Source organism: Pectinophora gossypiella, chromosome Z (assembly GCF_024362695.1).
Source record: "Pectinophora gossypiella chromosome Z, ilPecGoss1.1, whole genome shotgun sequence".
Taxonomy (NCBI): domain Eukaryota; kingdom Metazoa; phylum Arthropoda; class Insecta; order Lepidoptera; family Gelechiidae; genus Pectinophora; species Pectinophora gossypiella.
The window spans coordinates 22,756,850-22,772,499 of record NC_065433.1 but is presented as its reverse complement, the minus strand read 5'-3'; the positions used below and the strand labels follow the sequence as shown (position 1 = coordinate 22,772,499).

Here is a 15,650-nt window from a genome sequence, read left to right as displayed (position 1 = left end):
GTTCTCATCAACACTTTTCATTAACACTTCTCATAAAAAAAACAGAAAACCTTGTAAGTTTATTTTTCGCATTGTTGAGTAGAAAATCGGAATGAGAATCATATAACAAAACCTGCCGAGTCGTCCGTTCGAGTCAGTTTGTGATATTCAGTCCTCCGTCTCTGGGTAGAGCGAATGTAGTTTATGTCACTACTGGGTGCGCATTCCAATGTGCATGCAACCTACCGTTCAATTTCCTCGCTTTTCGTATGAACCGGCCGTTTCGCTCGGACTGATGTTGGTGCTATTAACGGCCATGGCGAGTGCTGGGTCGTAGGCGGAGGTCGTTAATTCGGTGTGTACATTAGCATATAAAAGTAATTAGCTGGGGGCTACCTGCGCCTGGTGGCCGGCGGGGCTCCGCTCATGCGAGTGGGCCAAGCCTCATCGATCACCCAGTGGATTCTTACCCTTGAGCCTAAACCGCCGTCGTCGGTGCCGGACGGGTGGTATCCAACGCAGTCGCGCGCCGACCGTAGGACGCTCCGCGCGTGGCGTCGTGAAACCCATACAAAGTTAATATTTGAGTTCGCGAAAAAACGTATACCGGGACCTCGCGAGACGGTCGCGTCGTCGGTCGACTCAGCCGGAGCCAGTGGTGCAGGTGTAAGTAATGTTTGTAACTTGTTTGTGAGTGTTGTTGTCTTGTTATGTCTTGTCCGTGTGCTTAAACACTGTACACGTGATGCCAGAATTATTTTGGGTAAGATTTTATATTTTTTAGCATGTCATATATATTTATATATTTAATCTACTTTTTGTTTAAAAATTGCGTTAAGGCAATGTTATTTTTGCGGGCGAAAAACCGCTGGGGAGGTCTGGTAGAAGTGGGTCAATGATCCCAGCGGCGTGATTTCCTTTCTACGTGGAGGAGGTACCAACGAGGAAACGAAGAAAATTCCTACATACTATGCTTAATTTGTTTTATTTTTATATATATTTTTTTGTATTAGTAGCTTATTTTCCGTCCAAGGACAGTCTTCAGCTGCTTGAGCAGAGACGACGAAACCAATATTTACATTAGAGCATTTTCCACAATCAGTAGATATTGACCCTTGAGGTCTTTTCCTGCATCATAGGTGCTCTACAGCCGCAGAGAGGATCCACGTCTAGTGACAACTAAGCTGCTGCAGCGAATTCCTTGCCAATGCGAATGTTTTCAATATATTCTTCCCTTTCGACTATCATAATCGTTCACATTTCTTTTATTCTTCCTTTAATCACACTGATATGCCCCGCGCTAGCGAATATTTATAATCGTATATATGAACTCCACGTCGATATGACATTATGTACAACCATAAAAGCAGAAATACTTACCATTAAAGAAAACAAATAAAGCGGTGCGTCATATAAGACCCCTTGGGGCTTGGAGCAATGATCTCCCATCTTTCTGGCCCAAACTCGGAGGCAAGAGGAAAATTTGCGTAGCGCTAAAGAATTCGTAATTACATTTTGCGTATAAGGCTTCAACATGAAGTAAAAGTGTAAATTATGAGCGGAGATGCTATTCTGCTTCGCAGGCAGTTTGAAGTTAGTCATCTATGTCACACGGGCCCAGATCTGTATTGAAAACAGACAATGAGCCAAAAGCCGTTCATAGTTGTGCAAGGAAGCCGACTAATGCCTGAAGAAATAGTATCCACCGAGCTACTTATACATCTCTCTCAACTGACGTAATAGCATCGTTAAATATGATGTCACTGTCAAATGCTCCTCCACTCCAACTTGTAACGTTTGCATCTCGGGAACGTTCCAATTTGTGCTAACATTAACAACCTCGTTTCAAAGTTACACGGTGAAATTACAAGTCTTATGTCGTTTGTTAACGCAAATTAACATACTTAGACCAAATCTCGTTTTTACTTTTTAATAGTCTTTACAAATTTTGTCTGTGATCATTTCTAATAGGAAATAAAACTTTGTCTATGGCCACATTCATTCGCTCTGAAAAGCTGCCTCTTGCGCGTCCGTTGAGGACGACTTGTCATCCTTATATATCAGAATTATTCAGTTTTATTCAGCGTATTTTCATCAGTGCTCAATAAACTATATTTACAACCAGTATCAGCTGTTTTAGTACAGAAACGCCACCTAAAGTCCAGACCGAACCCCTGGATGGGCAAATGTGTTTCGTGCACATCGTTATTAACTTCATTTGTTCCGGTTCCGACTGTCCTTACAATGTAAAGCGGTCTGATGCACGTTTACATCGACCCTTCCTGACCTTTGCGTCCCTTAGGTCAAGTTACGTATCTGACATGACAGTTTATGGCAGTTAAAGGCAATGAAAGGAAGAAGTTTCAAGGCTATTTCTAGTAGACAAGTAGTAGTGTTAAGATAGGTCAATGATAAGTCCTAAGTTCCTTAGAAACTGCATTCTACGGCTTTCAAGACTTACTTATTTCTTGTACGAGCTATTTTCACAGAAACAATAATGTAATAAACTCATGAAAATCAAGGTTTGTTAGTTAGAGAAGGTAGGATAAGTAGAAGCTGAAAACCTGGTAGAGCGAAAGGGACGAACAATCGAGTGCAGGAAGAAAGGAGACAGATATATACGCTTTTCGTTTGGTATGAATAATGTATGTGAGATTGATAGCGCATGCATATTGTTTAGAATGAAGCGTAAGACGATCTTAATTCAGTATTTTCACTTCGTCTACTCTTGTAAATAAGGTTGTAATCGAGGTATTCCGAGTTCTTTTCATACATTTTTTCATTACGTTTGGATGGGGTCTTATAATGAGATGATTAGGGAAGTTTGCTGTAAGTATTGTGCGTATAAGAAGTACGCAAATTATGAATAAATAGGGGTTGTGGTTGACATAATATTAATGATGTAGAAGTAGCCAGTATCGTAACTTCCAATCGAGTGAGCTACATTATTTTACCACATTAAATGGGTCATCAAAGCTGAAATGGGTGTCATAAGATTTTACTACAGTTACGCTACTTTTGCTACATCGAAGACGCATTTGGAGGTTGCACATGTGGGCTTCAATACCAATCGAAGCGTTGAATGTGAAACTTAGGAGTTATAACTTACAATTAAGAATCAATAGGGATTTTATTAATAAGACTTCATAGCTTTTATTGATGATTGTTTTTTGTTTTCGGGCGATATTCTGGAAAAAGTGACTAAGTATTTATAGACAATGATTCTTATGATAAATATGTACTCCTTTCTCTTATGCCAGAAGGCAATGATAGCTTGGGAACGGGTTGGACGCCATGGTATTAAACTTCTTGATGCCAAAGCAATGTTTTCCTTATTAGAGGTTCGATGACTTCTATAAATACTTAAGTAATTGAAGCTTTTGGTATTAACTTGTCTGGGGAACATTCAACACGTGGGATCGAAACATGAGATACCTAACAATTATCTACAATTCTATACGTACTTCGGGGATGATGCCTAGAGAAGCCATTTTGCGAGGCGGGTGCGGTGGATGCTAGTACCTAACCGTGACGTTAAGTACTTATCTAACTTTATTGAATTCTCCTTACCCATTCTATTGTGTTAGTGGGTTTGGCATTTACGTAAAGCTGGAACCTGTACTGTGTACTTTCATATTCGTGGCGATGCATGTGCTTCGCACATATAACACTTAGCAAAGCGTGTGAGGTACGAGATGTAGCCCATGCCTTGAAATTCTTTACACTTTAGAGCACATCGTTACTTAACTTAATCTACACTAAATAAACCGTGTAGTTGAGGAGTTTCTTGCGCCATTTCTTCTCTTGCTATAAGACATAACACGTTTTGAATTGTGCTAATTATTATTGCAATAAACGTTTTATTGATAACTTCAGGTGATATTGTAATTGGCCGTGAAGCTTAGTACCTTTGTCTAACTATTTACAAATCTAACTGTAAGTAACTCAACAAAATATAATAGGTAATCTATAGTGGGTTAGGATGCAAGTCATCCACTTAATATCTGGCCCGTGTTACTCTTTCATATTTTTATGTAGTCTACTCGCCTGAATGGTTTCACGAGACTAAGCCTATTCTATTCCGAAGGAGGAAGGGGTAATTAAAGTCCAAATTAGCCCTTCTTTCTTTGTTTGGAGTAAACTGGCCCAGTTTTATGAAACCATTCAGGCGGGTAGTCTACAAAAAACCATAAAGTATAAACTCGGCCGCAGGCGAGATATTGAGTGGGTGAATTACCATCTAATCCGCAACCGGATGTAGTAAGTAAGCACGTGCCCTTTCTGTTCGGACGTTATTTATTATTGAAACATGACAAAATGTCATTCGAAGTCGCGTGACCTGAACCCCGCGATTAATAAATCCCTACCCGAGAGAATGACGGCCGCTGCGATAAAATTGGACCTCACGAAAAGAATCGATAAAAAACTTTTTAATGGCGGCGATGTTACAAAATTCTTACATTCTATTTGTGCAGCGGTTTGTACACGAATAGAGAGTGGAGACTACTGTTTAGGTGAGTACAGTCATGAGAAATATAATGTACCCACTTTAGGACTCTGTTGCACTAACATATTTGACATTTAGTGAGACTTACAGTTGAATTTGCCAAAAAAGTTTATGTGACATGGTACCAAAGTGTATACATATTAATGCTCGTGACCGTACAAAGGATGCTGAAAAATGATTACTTACTTGCATAGAATTTGTTTGAAAAAATACGTAGTAAGCTATTTTAATAGATGGTGATGTGGAAAAGATGAGAGAGAAGATCACGCCAAACTTGGAGATCTTCAACCACATAAAAGGTATTTTTGTGATTAATTGTAAGAAAGAAAGAAAAAAAGAAACAAAGTTTATTCAGTATAACAAAAAAGTAACAATTTATAATTAAGGCCCTGGCTCTTATACTAGTATAACTGTATTTCAGGAGCCAGTGTCTTCCCAAATTGACATACTTCATTATTATTTGAGGTACAATAATATCCTTTTTAAATTACGGAATAGAAGAAAAAGGTACGGATTTCTTAATAGAAAGTGACGTATTTAATTAAACATATTGGATAAGACATAGATATAAAAATATATATGTACGTACGTCCCTTCTTTTAATCAGCCATAGTATTGGTAGCTTACTATAGGATTGTAGGACAAAGATGATAAAAAGGCCATATCGAAGAAAAAAGCAATATTGCAATTTGACATTTGTGCATAAAAAAGTGTGCGCTCAATGCAAAGAAATGTCAAATAGCAATATTGCTTTCTAAGATGAATTGCTTCGATATGGCCTTTTTATCATCTTTGTCCTACAATCCTATAGTAAGCTACCAATACTATGGCTGATTAAAAGAAGGGACGTACGTACGTATATATTTTTATATATATGTCTTATCCAATATGTTTAATTAAGTACGTCACTTTCTATTAAGAAATCCGTACCTTTTTCTTCTAAGTAAACTTTTTTAACGGAACTTGTTTATTTTTTTGTTTTTTTTTTTTAGTTTAATCACGTATCGATCCGTTAAAATTGTTTACTGTCTATTACGTAAGTGCGTGAATCTTTAAAAGTGACAAAGGACTCTTGTGATGAAGTTACATTGAAAATAAATAATTTTTGTTTTCTGGAAGAATAGTGCCAAATAAAAATAACAATCATGCAGTCTCTTCCATGGTGCAGCATCCAAGATTGATTGAGAACTTTCGACGTGAAATGACACTAAGGAAAGGAAATGCAGTGTCTAGGTAGGTACCATATAGGATACCTAGGCATAGTATTTTCTTCTCCTCATTGTCGCACTAAATACAACATAACGCATTTCATAAGTTTGTGACCATACATTAGCGAAGAAAGAACAACGCATTTTATTATTCTTAACACATACATACACATACATAAACTCACGCCCGTAATCCCTAATGGGGTGGGCAGAGCCACTAGTAATCAAAGACAACTTGCAGCCACTGTTGATACGATGTCGTAAGCTGGTTATTATTCTTAAATTAAACTAAGATATATTGTTGCGTTTTTTTTTATTAGAACGTCCTGGTTATTATAGGTGAAAGTGACGGCATAGGGAGAGAAAGACCTAGGAAGTGATGGTGGATGTCCGAGAGATTGCTCAGGTCAAAAAGAGATGGAAAATGGGACACTATAGGCTAAGAAAAATTTAATACAAAATATACAGAGCGATATCCCAGTTGAGAAAACGTGACGTATGACTTACATCGTTAAGGTGGAAGTTCGAATCTCGGGTCAGGCTCTAAACTTGAATCATTTGGATCATTCATAATGAAAACAAGGAAAACATCGTAAGGAAACCCACATTCCGGAAAAATGTGTTTTCGGAGATAATGTGACCCGGTAATGGACTGGCTTTCCCTTAGGCGTGGAAAGTGGCTGTCACTTTTGTAAAAAACGGACCTTGAGATTAGGTAAATGGACCTTGGAAAACGAGATAATGCTAATTATAAATGCACTTAGTGCGATGACAACGACGGAAGATGATAATACAAATAATTATACTGCTGATTCTAACTTATGGCCGTAAATTGAGTACGGATAGCTGCAAACTGAGTACGGATGGCTACAAACTGAGTACGGGTGACCGCAAACTAAGTACGGGTGGCTGCAAACTGAGTACGGGTGGCCTCAAAACAAAAAAAGATCGCAAACTAGCATTCCACCGACTTTTGCAATAATGTTTAATTAGTAGAGCAGATACTTTATCAAGGTCTTCAGAAGACAACGGTTATGATACCTTATGATATTGGTAAGTATATGAAAGATTTAATCAAGGTGAACTGACAGGCTCCGAATCCATGGTATATTGCTTTCGTGATAAGATGGAAATGAACGCATTCAATATTGTCACAGGAATAAACAATTTAATAAGTGGCAGATACATTTTCCGCTTCGCACTGGTAGGAGCTTGGTTTAGTAAACGAGCACGCGCGGACTGAATATTTTTCATCAGAAACCCGTCCTTCGAATCTTCTGATGTCTTCCATCTAGCATGGAGTTCATTTCTTCTAGTCTCTCAAAACCTCTGTTAAAAAATAAGATCAGTAGTTGAGTCATGGCAGGGGCGTTTGGCGGCTCAATAGTAACCCTGACACCAGGGTTGATGAGGTTGGTAATCAACCTCACAACCCACACGATGGAAGAGGGGGAGTAGCCAAACAAGTGATGACATAAAAACGAAGTTCAATTAAGATTAAACATGTGATGCTACAACGTATATACGTTCCACAACCCTGCCCTCAATTAACCGCGGGTGGAGGGTTGTCACAAAAAAAAACCCTAACGACATAGCGAGGGTAGGCGCGCATTGCATATCAAGGACCGAGGATCGACTTCTATTGTACGTCTATTCTTCTACTTAAGTATGTATGTTTGAAAAGAAAACGTCACAGGGAAACCTTCAACCAGAATTATAAGTAATTCATTATTCCATACAGTCTTGGTTTTACTGAACTGTCTTATTGGTCAGTTTACATCTTCTGGTGTGAAAACCAGATCAGTTTTAGGAAATAGTCGGTGCTTCCACCTATTTCTACCAAAGTATTTCTTCAGTGGAAATAGATTCCCATTCATTTCTGCTACATTATCAGAACAACCTATTTAGTTACGTACCATCATGTCGAAAACCAACACATAATAATATCACGTACTTAATGTATACACATACCGTATACTGCAATACTTACTACATTGACATTATTTAAAGCATGTTGTATTAGAGCAGCAGAAATGAATGGAAATCTATTTCCCTGGGAGAAATACTTTGGTGGAAATATGTGTAAGCACCGGAAACAGTACCTGTCAATTGTCATTTTGGAATAAACGCTACAGCAGAGAATTTACCAAATGTAATGAAAGCATTTTGGGATATATATACGCGATACGAATTCCTGCTTCCTACTCCAGAACGCATAACGGTACCGCCTTTGTATGGAAACCAATTACGAGAGGCATATATAGATGCAATCATAACCGACCGTTGGTATATGTTCTACAACCGAGCACCGGCTTCCCTCAATTACCGAAGAGAATAGATGCGGACTTCGGATGCAAGTGACAGAAAAAAAAGGTTGAATCTGAAGATTTTTTTGACTTAACGTAAAAAGGATTAACAGAAACCATGTTGGGGAAACCAACGTGATGCTTTGGATTCCTATTAAGCTAATGAATAATATTTTATAGGCTTAGGAAACACCACTGTTTCAATAATATTTAAGCCAGGGCTTAAGTTTGATAATGGCGACAGATATAAACGCTTATGATATATTAAGTTTCCAGAAAAAGCGGTTTAAAAGTTCAGCCTTTGAGACTATAGAGTCTTCTAAACGCGTAACGCTTCATGTTTCACTTAAAAAAAAAAACTGTCTTGCTTGGTAGAGGAAATGATACTGTGGGTTTCCTCACGATGTTTTCCTTCACCGCTGAGCACGTGATAATCATTAATCGAAACATGAATTCGAAAACAAAATCGACATTCATTCGTTTAGGCCTGTACTGGATTCAAACCTGCGACCTCAGAGTGAGAGGCAAGCGTTCTATCAACTGGTCTGGAGTCTACGACTTAAAAGAAGTACTTTGAAGTAAATTACTTTTTGTAATCCTAGGCTTTACCGGTAGCGGTTAGCGGTTCTGGGTCGATAGTAAGTGTCTTATCAATAAGTAAACAGACCGCTGTGGGTCAATAATACTAAATAACCTACAAATACCCTTGTCGATACGTTACGAAGAATTTGAAAGGGTATAGCGAGGTAAGGAAGACGAAATGGCCCCCATGGCCCATGACGGAATTATCATTTGTACTGGTATTGGCACTCTAAAAGAATACGAAATGTAAGGTCGTTGACCCCTGACCTTGACCTGTCTTTGAGATATTCGAGAAAGTTCGTACGCGCGCCGAGTTTTTTCAAAATTTTTTTTCCGAAAAACTATAAAAGCTAGAAGGATGGGACCAATTGCGTATAATTAGGGATACTTTGAAAAATATTCTGAATTTTTTTCAGAGTTCTGGTGAAATGACAACTGTGCAAAATAATTAAACAAAATATAAATATATTTTTTTAGTACTGTTCTATTATGTTTACCGCGCCAAAAAAAATATATAATACTCTTTGATTTATATACTTACACCACACAAAAACTGATTAAAATCAAAGAGGCGCTTCTTGAGTAATTATGAATTTACTTAGTGTGCGTACGGCTGGTAGGAACTAATTAAAGAGGTCGTTTTTAGATTAATTATTATAATTACATGTTAAACATAATTTTAATCATCATCATCACTGTTTTCATTTATTACAACATTGACTGCATCATTTGAAAATATTTCCGACAGAATTTCAGCAGGACGTAAAATGCGAGATAGATATCTCGCATGAGCTAAGTAATATAATTATTACACTTGCGGCATATGAAAATCGACTTGCGAAAATCGTATTTTGGGCAAAAGAAAACCCATTTATGCAAACCGTTTACAATTTGTACTACGAACTAGAGTTTTAAGTTTAGCATCCTGTAGCACTTTCTTCATAATAGTGGCATCATTTTCCGTACCATAAATTGGCCCAGCAAAATCAACTAAAAACCCGTTCGTAGTACAGATTGTAAACAGTTTGCATAAATGGGTTTTCTTTTGCCCAAAATACGATTTTCGCAAGTCGATTTTCATATATCGCAAGTGTAATAATTATATTATTTAGCTCATGCGAGATATCTATCTCGCATTTTACGTCCTGCTGAAATTCTGTCGAAAGTATTTTCAAATGATGCAATCAATGTTGTAATAAATGAAAATAGTGATGATGATGATTAAAATTCTGTTTAACATGTAATTATAATAATTAATCTAAAAACGACCTCTTTAATTAGTTCCTACCAGCCGTACGCACACTAAGTAAATTCATAATTACTCAAGAAGCGCCTCTTTGATTTTGATCAGTTTTTGTGTGGTGTAAGTATATAAATCAAAGAGTATTATATATTTTTTTTGGCGCGGTAAACATAATAGAACAGTACTAAAAAAATATATTTATATTTTGTTTAATTATTTTGCACAGTTGTCATTTCACCAGAACTCTGAAAAAAATACAGAATATTTTTCAAAGTATCCCTAATTATACGCAATTGGTCCCATCCTTCTAGCTTTTATAGTTTTTCGGAAAAAAAATTTTGAAAAAACTCGGCGCGCGTACGAACTTTCTCGAATATCTCAAAGACAGGTCAAGGTCAGGGGTCAACGACCTTACATTTCGTATTCTTTTAGAGTGCCAATACCAATACAAATGATAATTCCGTCATGGGCCATGGGGGCCATTTCGTCTTCCTTACCTCGCTATACCCTTTCTAGCGTTATTCCGGTTACCTCAACTAAACATTTGATAGGATTTGTTCTACAGAAGCGACGGCTTGTTTCACTTTCCAAACCGCGAAGGGAAACCAGCCCAATAGAAGTTAGTTCCGAAACGCATTTCTCGGGAATGTGTCCTTCACCGCTGAGGACGTGATAATCATGTATGATCCAAACGTGGATTCGAAAACAATTCGAAAAACATTGGTTTTGGTCTGGGATTGGTTTGAAACTGCGACATTTCATTGAGAATTGTGCGTATAGGTATAATACATATTTATAATTACAAATCGGCTCACCGCCTATCACGTTGGTCTAACAGAAAGGTGTGGTAAGTACTTAGTTCATCTTGCGATGGATGTACCTATGATATAGTCGTAAGCTTATGTTATGTTTTGTATCATCAAAAACTTAATGCTGAATACCTATTACTTAGATTTAGGTACGTTTTTATTTCGGTTTTATTGACCGATCGGCGTGGATGTACAGAGAACTAGTTCTCCGCTCATGACTTCATCGGCGTGGACTTCTGCATTCGCACGCGTCACTTTTTTCCATCCTTTCATCCCCCAAAGGGTCATTTCCGGGACAGAAACTAACCTAAATAGGTGCAGTTTTAAGCGTGGAAAGGTAACCGACAGTCAGTTACTTTCGCAATTGTAATATAAGTATGCTTGGTACCTAGTTAGTATACATAAGTATATATATTACAAATATAAGTATAAGTATCTTCCCAATTCGTTCCAGGAGAGAAATTATTGATTTTTATTCCGTAGAACTTTGTCATTTCCCCGGTCAATTTCCGGGCGTCAACTTTATGCTTGCTGTCTACCTACAGCTCGACTTTGATAAAACAAGTACGATTTCATTGAATAGCGGTAATAAAAACTGTGTTATTACGGGTTCTTACCGCGTTTAAATCAAGGTTATGAGAATCCCGATATTTCGACACTGTCATCCCGTGATCATGGCACTTGCAACAGTGTCGAAATATCGGGAGTCTCATATCCCTGATTTAAACGCGGTAAAAACCGTTATTATGTGTTTTAATTATGATAGTAACCGTGTAAACCTAAAACTAAAATAAATAAATAAATAAACTATGTATGAAATATTGTACATGAAACTCACGCCTATTTCCCACTGGGGTAAGCAGAGATTATGGAATTCCATTTGCTGCGATACGGACAACTTCTCTTGACATACTTCGCCACATTCATCAATAGTTTCATTCAAGCACGTCGGTTCAGGTAACATTACATTAATGAAATTTGTAACTTAATTGACTTTACATTTGTTTGTTTGTATACTCTTTAGTAGGTACTTTAAAACACAAAGGAATTATTGGTCAGCAAAAATTTAGCTTCGATCGCCATCGACTCGCAAAGAAGAAGAACACAAAGGAAAACATAATTTATCGTTAGATAAAGCATAGGCGAGCTTATCCCTAATTGGGATGAAAAAGGATAGTTCTAGCTACGAGGTTGTTCCTCGTAGCTAGAACTATCCTTTTTCATGTCGGAACCCTATTTTTCAGAAAAAAAAAATGATAGTTCGCCACCAGACCTAGGGTCACCCCCTCTTACTTTAAGTCTCCGGCCGATCTCCCTGATCCATTCCACTTGAAATAATATATTTTTTAAAATTATTTGTGTCATATACAAAACACATAAACAAAAACCAGAAAGGTTTGTATGTACACCTCCTTAGGTGTAATTTGTTATGACTGTTCCTTAACAGTCATAACAAATTATACCTACATGCAAGCTAAAACCACATAAATCAGAAACTGGTTACTAGTAAGTTAATTGGTTTAGTTAGATGGGCTCGCATACCGAGTTAGTCTTTAGTCTTTGTTTTGTAACCGGGGTAAGAAGAGACTGTACAGGGTGTTAGTGACATCGTAACGAATACTGAGGGGGATGATTCAGACTAAGATTCTGAATTGATAACAAGTGGAATTTCGTCTTTGAAAAATCATGAAATATTTATTGGGTTTTGTTTTAAATGAAGTATTTTCAGTTCCATATTTTTGCGATGGAAAAAATTGTTTGATATCAACTCAGAATCATGGTCTGATCACCCATCTAAGTTTTCGTTACGATATCACTACCACTTTTTTCAATTCTGACACAATTTCTCTTGCTGTCTCCGCATAGATCAGTCGTATCATAGTCGAGCACCGTTTCAGAGTAACTTGAAACTTGTAAATTATGTCTAGTCACCAATCAAATGCCAAATCAAGTATAAACACCACAGAATAGACAACAGTAAGTACATACTAAGTTACATAAGACTAGTCTGGTATTAAGTCAGCTTGGTATTAATCATGATATTATGTCAGTCTAGTATAAATTATACCTAGTAATACCTGACATGTAACGATTGCAGCCCAGACTACAAATAAGGAGAAATGGAGAGTTGTGCTGAGTTGTGTATTAAGTAACCAATAGAATTGCAATATTGACATATGACGTACGCATCACTCGCTATATGCGTTTCCAAAAACTCTGAGCAACTTTGAGCAAAATCGTCTGAAAGAGCTCGACGAAAAACCCCAAACACGCAAGGATCGTCCCAAACCCATCTATAGCTACACTTTCAATTCGGATGGACAGCTATTCTGCCCCCGACGTGACAGAGTTTTCAGAACAAAGTTTGGCTTTGCCAGTCACATTCGAGCGCACGAGAGAAGAGACTGAGGTCACCGTTGTCGGATACGACAAGGAGGACATTTCGGCTATCATAGATGGCGTAAGTGTAGCCACATGAAGTGTAGAAGTGTGAAGTGTAGAATGAATTTATTATTTTTGTCATAAATAAACTAAGCTAAATGAGCTCTAAGCCTTTATGTCACTATTTGAAGGTCTAGAGAACCTACAAATAATAAAAAATATTATAAACCCTTCCTATTTTCATCAGGTATACTCTGGATCTGAAGTTATTGACAACTTTCTATTTAAATGTTCTTTTTATTACTTATTATTTGAAACTACATATATAAAATAAATTACGTATATTTCTAACAAAAATACAAAAAACTTAGTAAATACTTTTGTATGGGAAAACATAACATAACATAACAAATACTTTATTGCACAAACAGGAAAAACAAAGTATATTAAATCACTAATTTATAAAAAAAAATACTTAATTATTTTAGCTCTTGTGGCACAAATAAAACACTAAATTATTTACGCTTTACATTGAATGCCATCTAGGTAACGAATAGAAATTAGAGTAGCCCTATAGTCTTAATAATGAAATTCTATTGGTTGTATATACACAGCTTAACACGGGTCAGCACTGGTGTAGTCCTCAATGTACAGTAAACTTGTGACGGCGACTATTGATAGTTATGTTGTCAGACGTGTCGCCCGGCGGCCGCGGGTCACCAAACGACCCTGATCACCTCCAATTCATTATTTGCAAAACTATTTTCCCGCTCGTTTTCGACGGAAATGGACCTACCTTTCTGTAAGTTCGTTCACACAGCTTCTTAAGGAAACGAGTTTCTTTTATTTTCCTTCGAATCGCCTGTGATAAAATATACCCGCCTTTGTGTTCCGTTGCTGTTATTTAAAGTAAGCGGTGTCAAGTTTTACAAGTCAAATAACATCGAATTTGTTTGGAATTCGAAAACGTCTAAACGTTATTTTTATGTACTTAAGTATTGTTATATTATAAGTAAGTAAGTAATATGTATCACACTATATTTTTTTTGTTTAAAATATTAGAGCTTTGACCTGATTACGTATATTATCATTACTATTAAGAGCCGAGAGCTATTGAGAGTCGTGGCAGCCCAGTTGGTAGACCGCTTGCCTCTCACTTTGAGGTCGCAGGTTCGAATCCAGCACAGGCCAAAACCAATCGCAATCAATTCAAAACCTGTGAAAAATGGGATAATGCTAGAGAGATGATGTTTATTACTATTAACATGTTTACGAGAAAATTAATAAGCACACGTAAATCACTGTGTGAAGTTTAAAAGGTTTTGTGGGCGTTATTAAGCGCACGAAGTGGTTCAGGGTGAATCGTCCTAGTTATTCGGTTTGTAAGTGACAATCAATTAGCTGTTATGAGCTGAGTGTGTCTACAGATTACCCGCATACCCTACGCCACACCTGCGGTATTATTGAGTTATCTGATCAACCATATAATTACTTTATACGTACGAACATAATGGCTCCACTCCCATTGTAAGTACCGTTTATATTTGCTAGAGAAAGGTATACATTATAATCAAAAACATAAATAGTTTCATAAACGAAAGCCATTTGAGCTTGAAATTACGACATTGACTTTCGCGACCTAAACACAATCTGTTTTGTTAATAAAAAAAGGAAAACCCGGGGTAAAATGCACTCGATCAACTCTCGACTGCGGCGCGGCGTAGTTACGTGCTACGCTGCTACGGAGCTACGCGTCTACGCCATTTTAGCTTTTCCTTTCTTTTTAGTTAGTAGTGAAAAATGAAAGCTAACAACCGGTAAACAGTTATTACGATTTGTGCTATTTACTTTATAGTTACTTAAAAGATATTACAAAAATATATAGAGCAATTACACTATGCCATTTTACATGTTTGTCAGAAATCAGGCATTTTAATTGTATTGTATTATTAAAGATATTTACACTGAGTACCATTAACTGACACTGACATAATAAAATGAAATATAAGTAGCATGCCAAAACGAATACTAAAACATTATATGTATTAATACTAAACATAAATATGTCTAAGAGTATTTTCAAAAATGCATAATTATTTACTTACCTACCTCTATAAGTAAAGTTAGTCCGTGGCACACTGTAATACCCAAATCATTTTTTTCACTTAGTACTTCATTATACTACACTGAACACATGTTTAAAATGTCATTATCATCTCCCTAGCGTTATCCCGTTTTCTACAGGGTCCGCTTACCTAACCAGAAGATTTGACGGGTTCGGTTTAATTTGGCCGGCAATGTTTAAAATGCATGAAAAAAAATCCGACTGTAGCGCTATGAAAATATCCCAAAAGTAAGTTAGGACCAACTTTTTAAAATTGATGACGTGTAGAAAAACAGGTGTTACAGTTATTTTTTTGCAAACATCCATTGGATAAGGTTTTTTATATAATTGAATATAATCATTAGATTAATATTGAATACAAAAGAGTATACACACAGTATTATGTTACAGTTGCTTTATTATAAAAAAGAAAAAATGCGAAAGAAGTTCATTTTTACTAATTTAAATATTGCGCCTTTTGTTACTCTAAGCAAGGAAATAGTGATTACATGTTGATCTTATAAAAAAAC

The 15,650-nt window shown here is 36.8% G+C and overlaps 1 protein-coding gene across 1 annotated transcript in view; it reads left to right on the top strand.

The window, feature by feature from the left end:
• The first annotated feature begins 524 nt into the window (after nucleotides 1–524).
• The window catches only part of LOC126379755 (atrial natriuretic peptide receptor 2-like), a 58,944-nt gene continuing 43,818 nt past the window's right edge, over nucleotides 525–15,650 (top strand). Inside the window, exon 1 of the mRNA XM_050028572.1 lies at nucleotides 525–645. The gene's annotated coding sequence lies outside the window, so the exon portion shown is untranslated. The remainder of the gene's footprint in view (nucleotides 646–15,650) is intronic.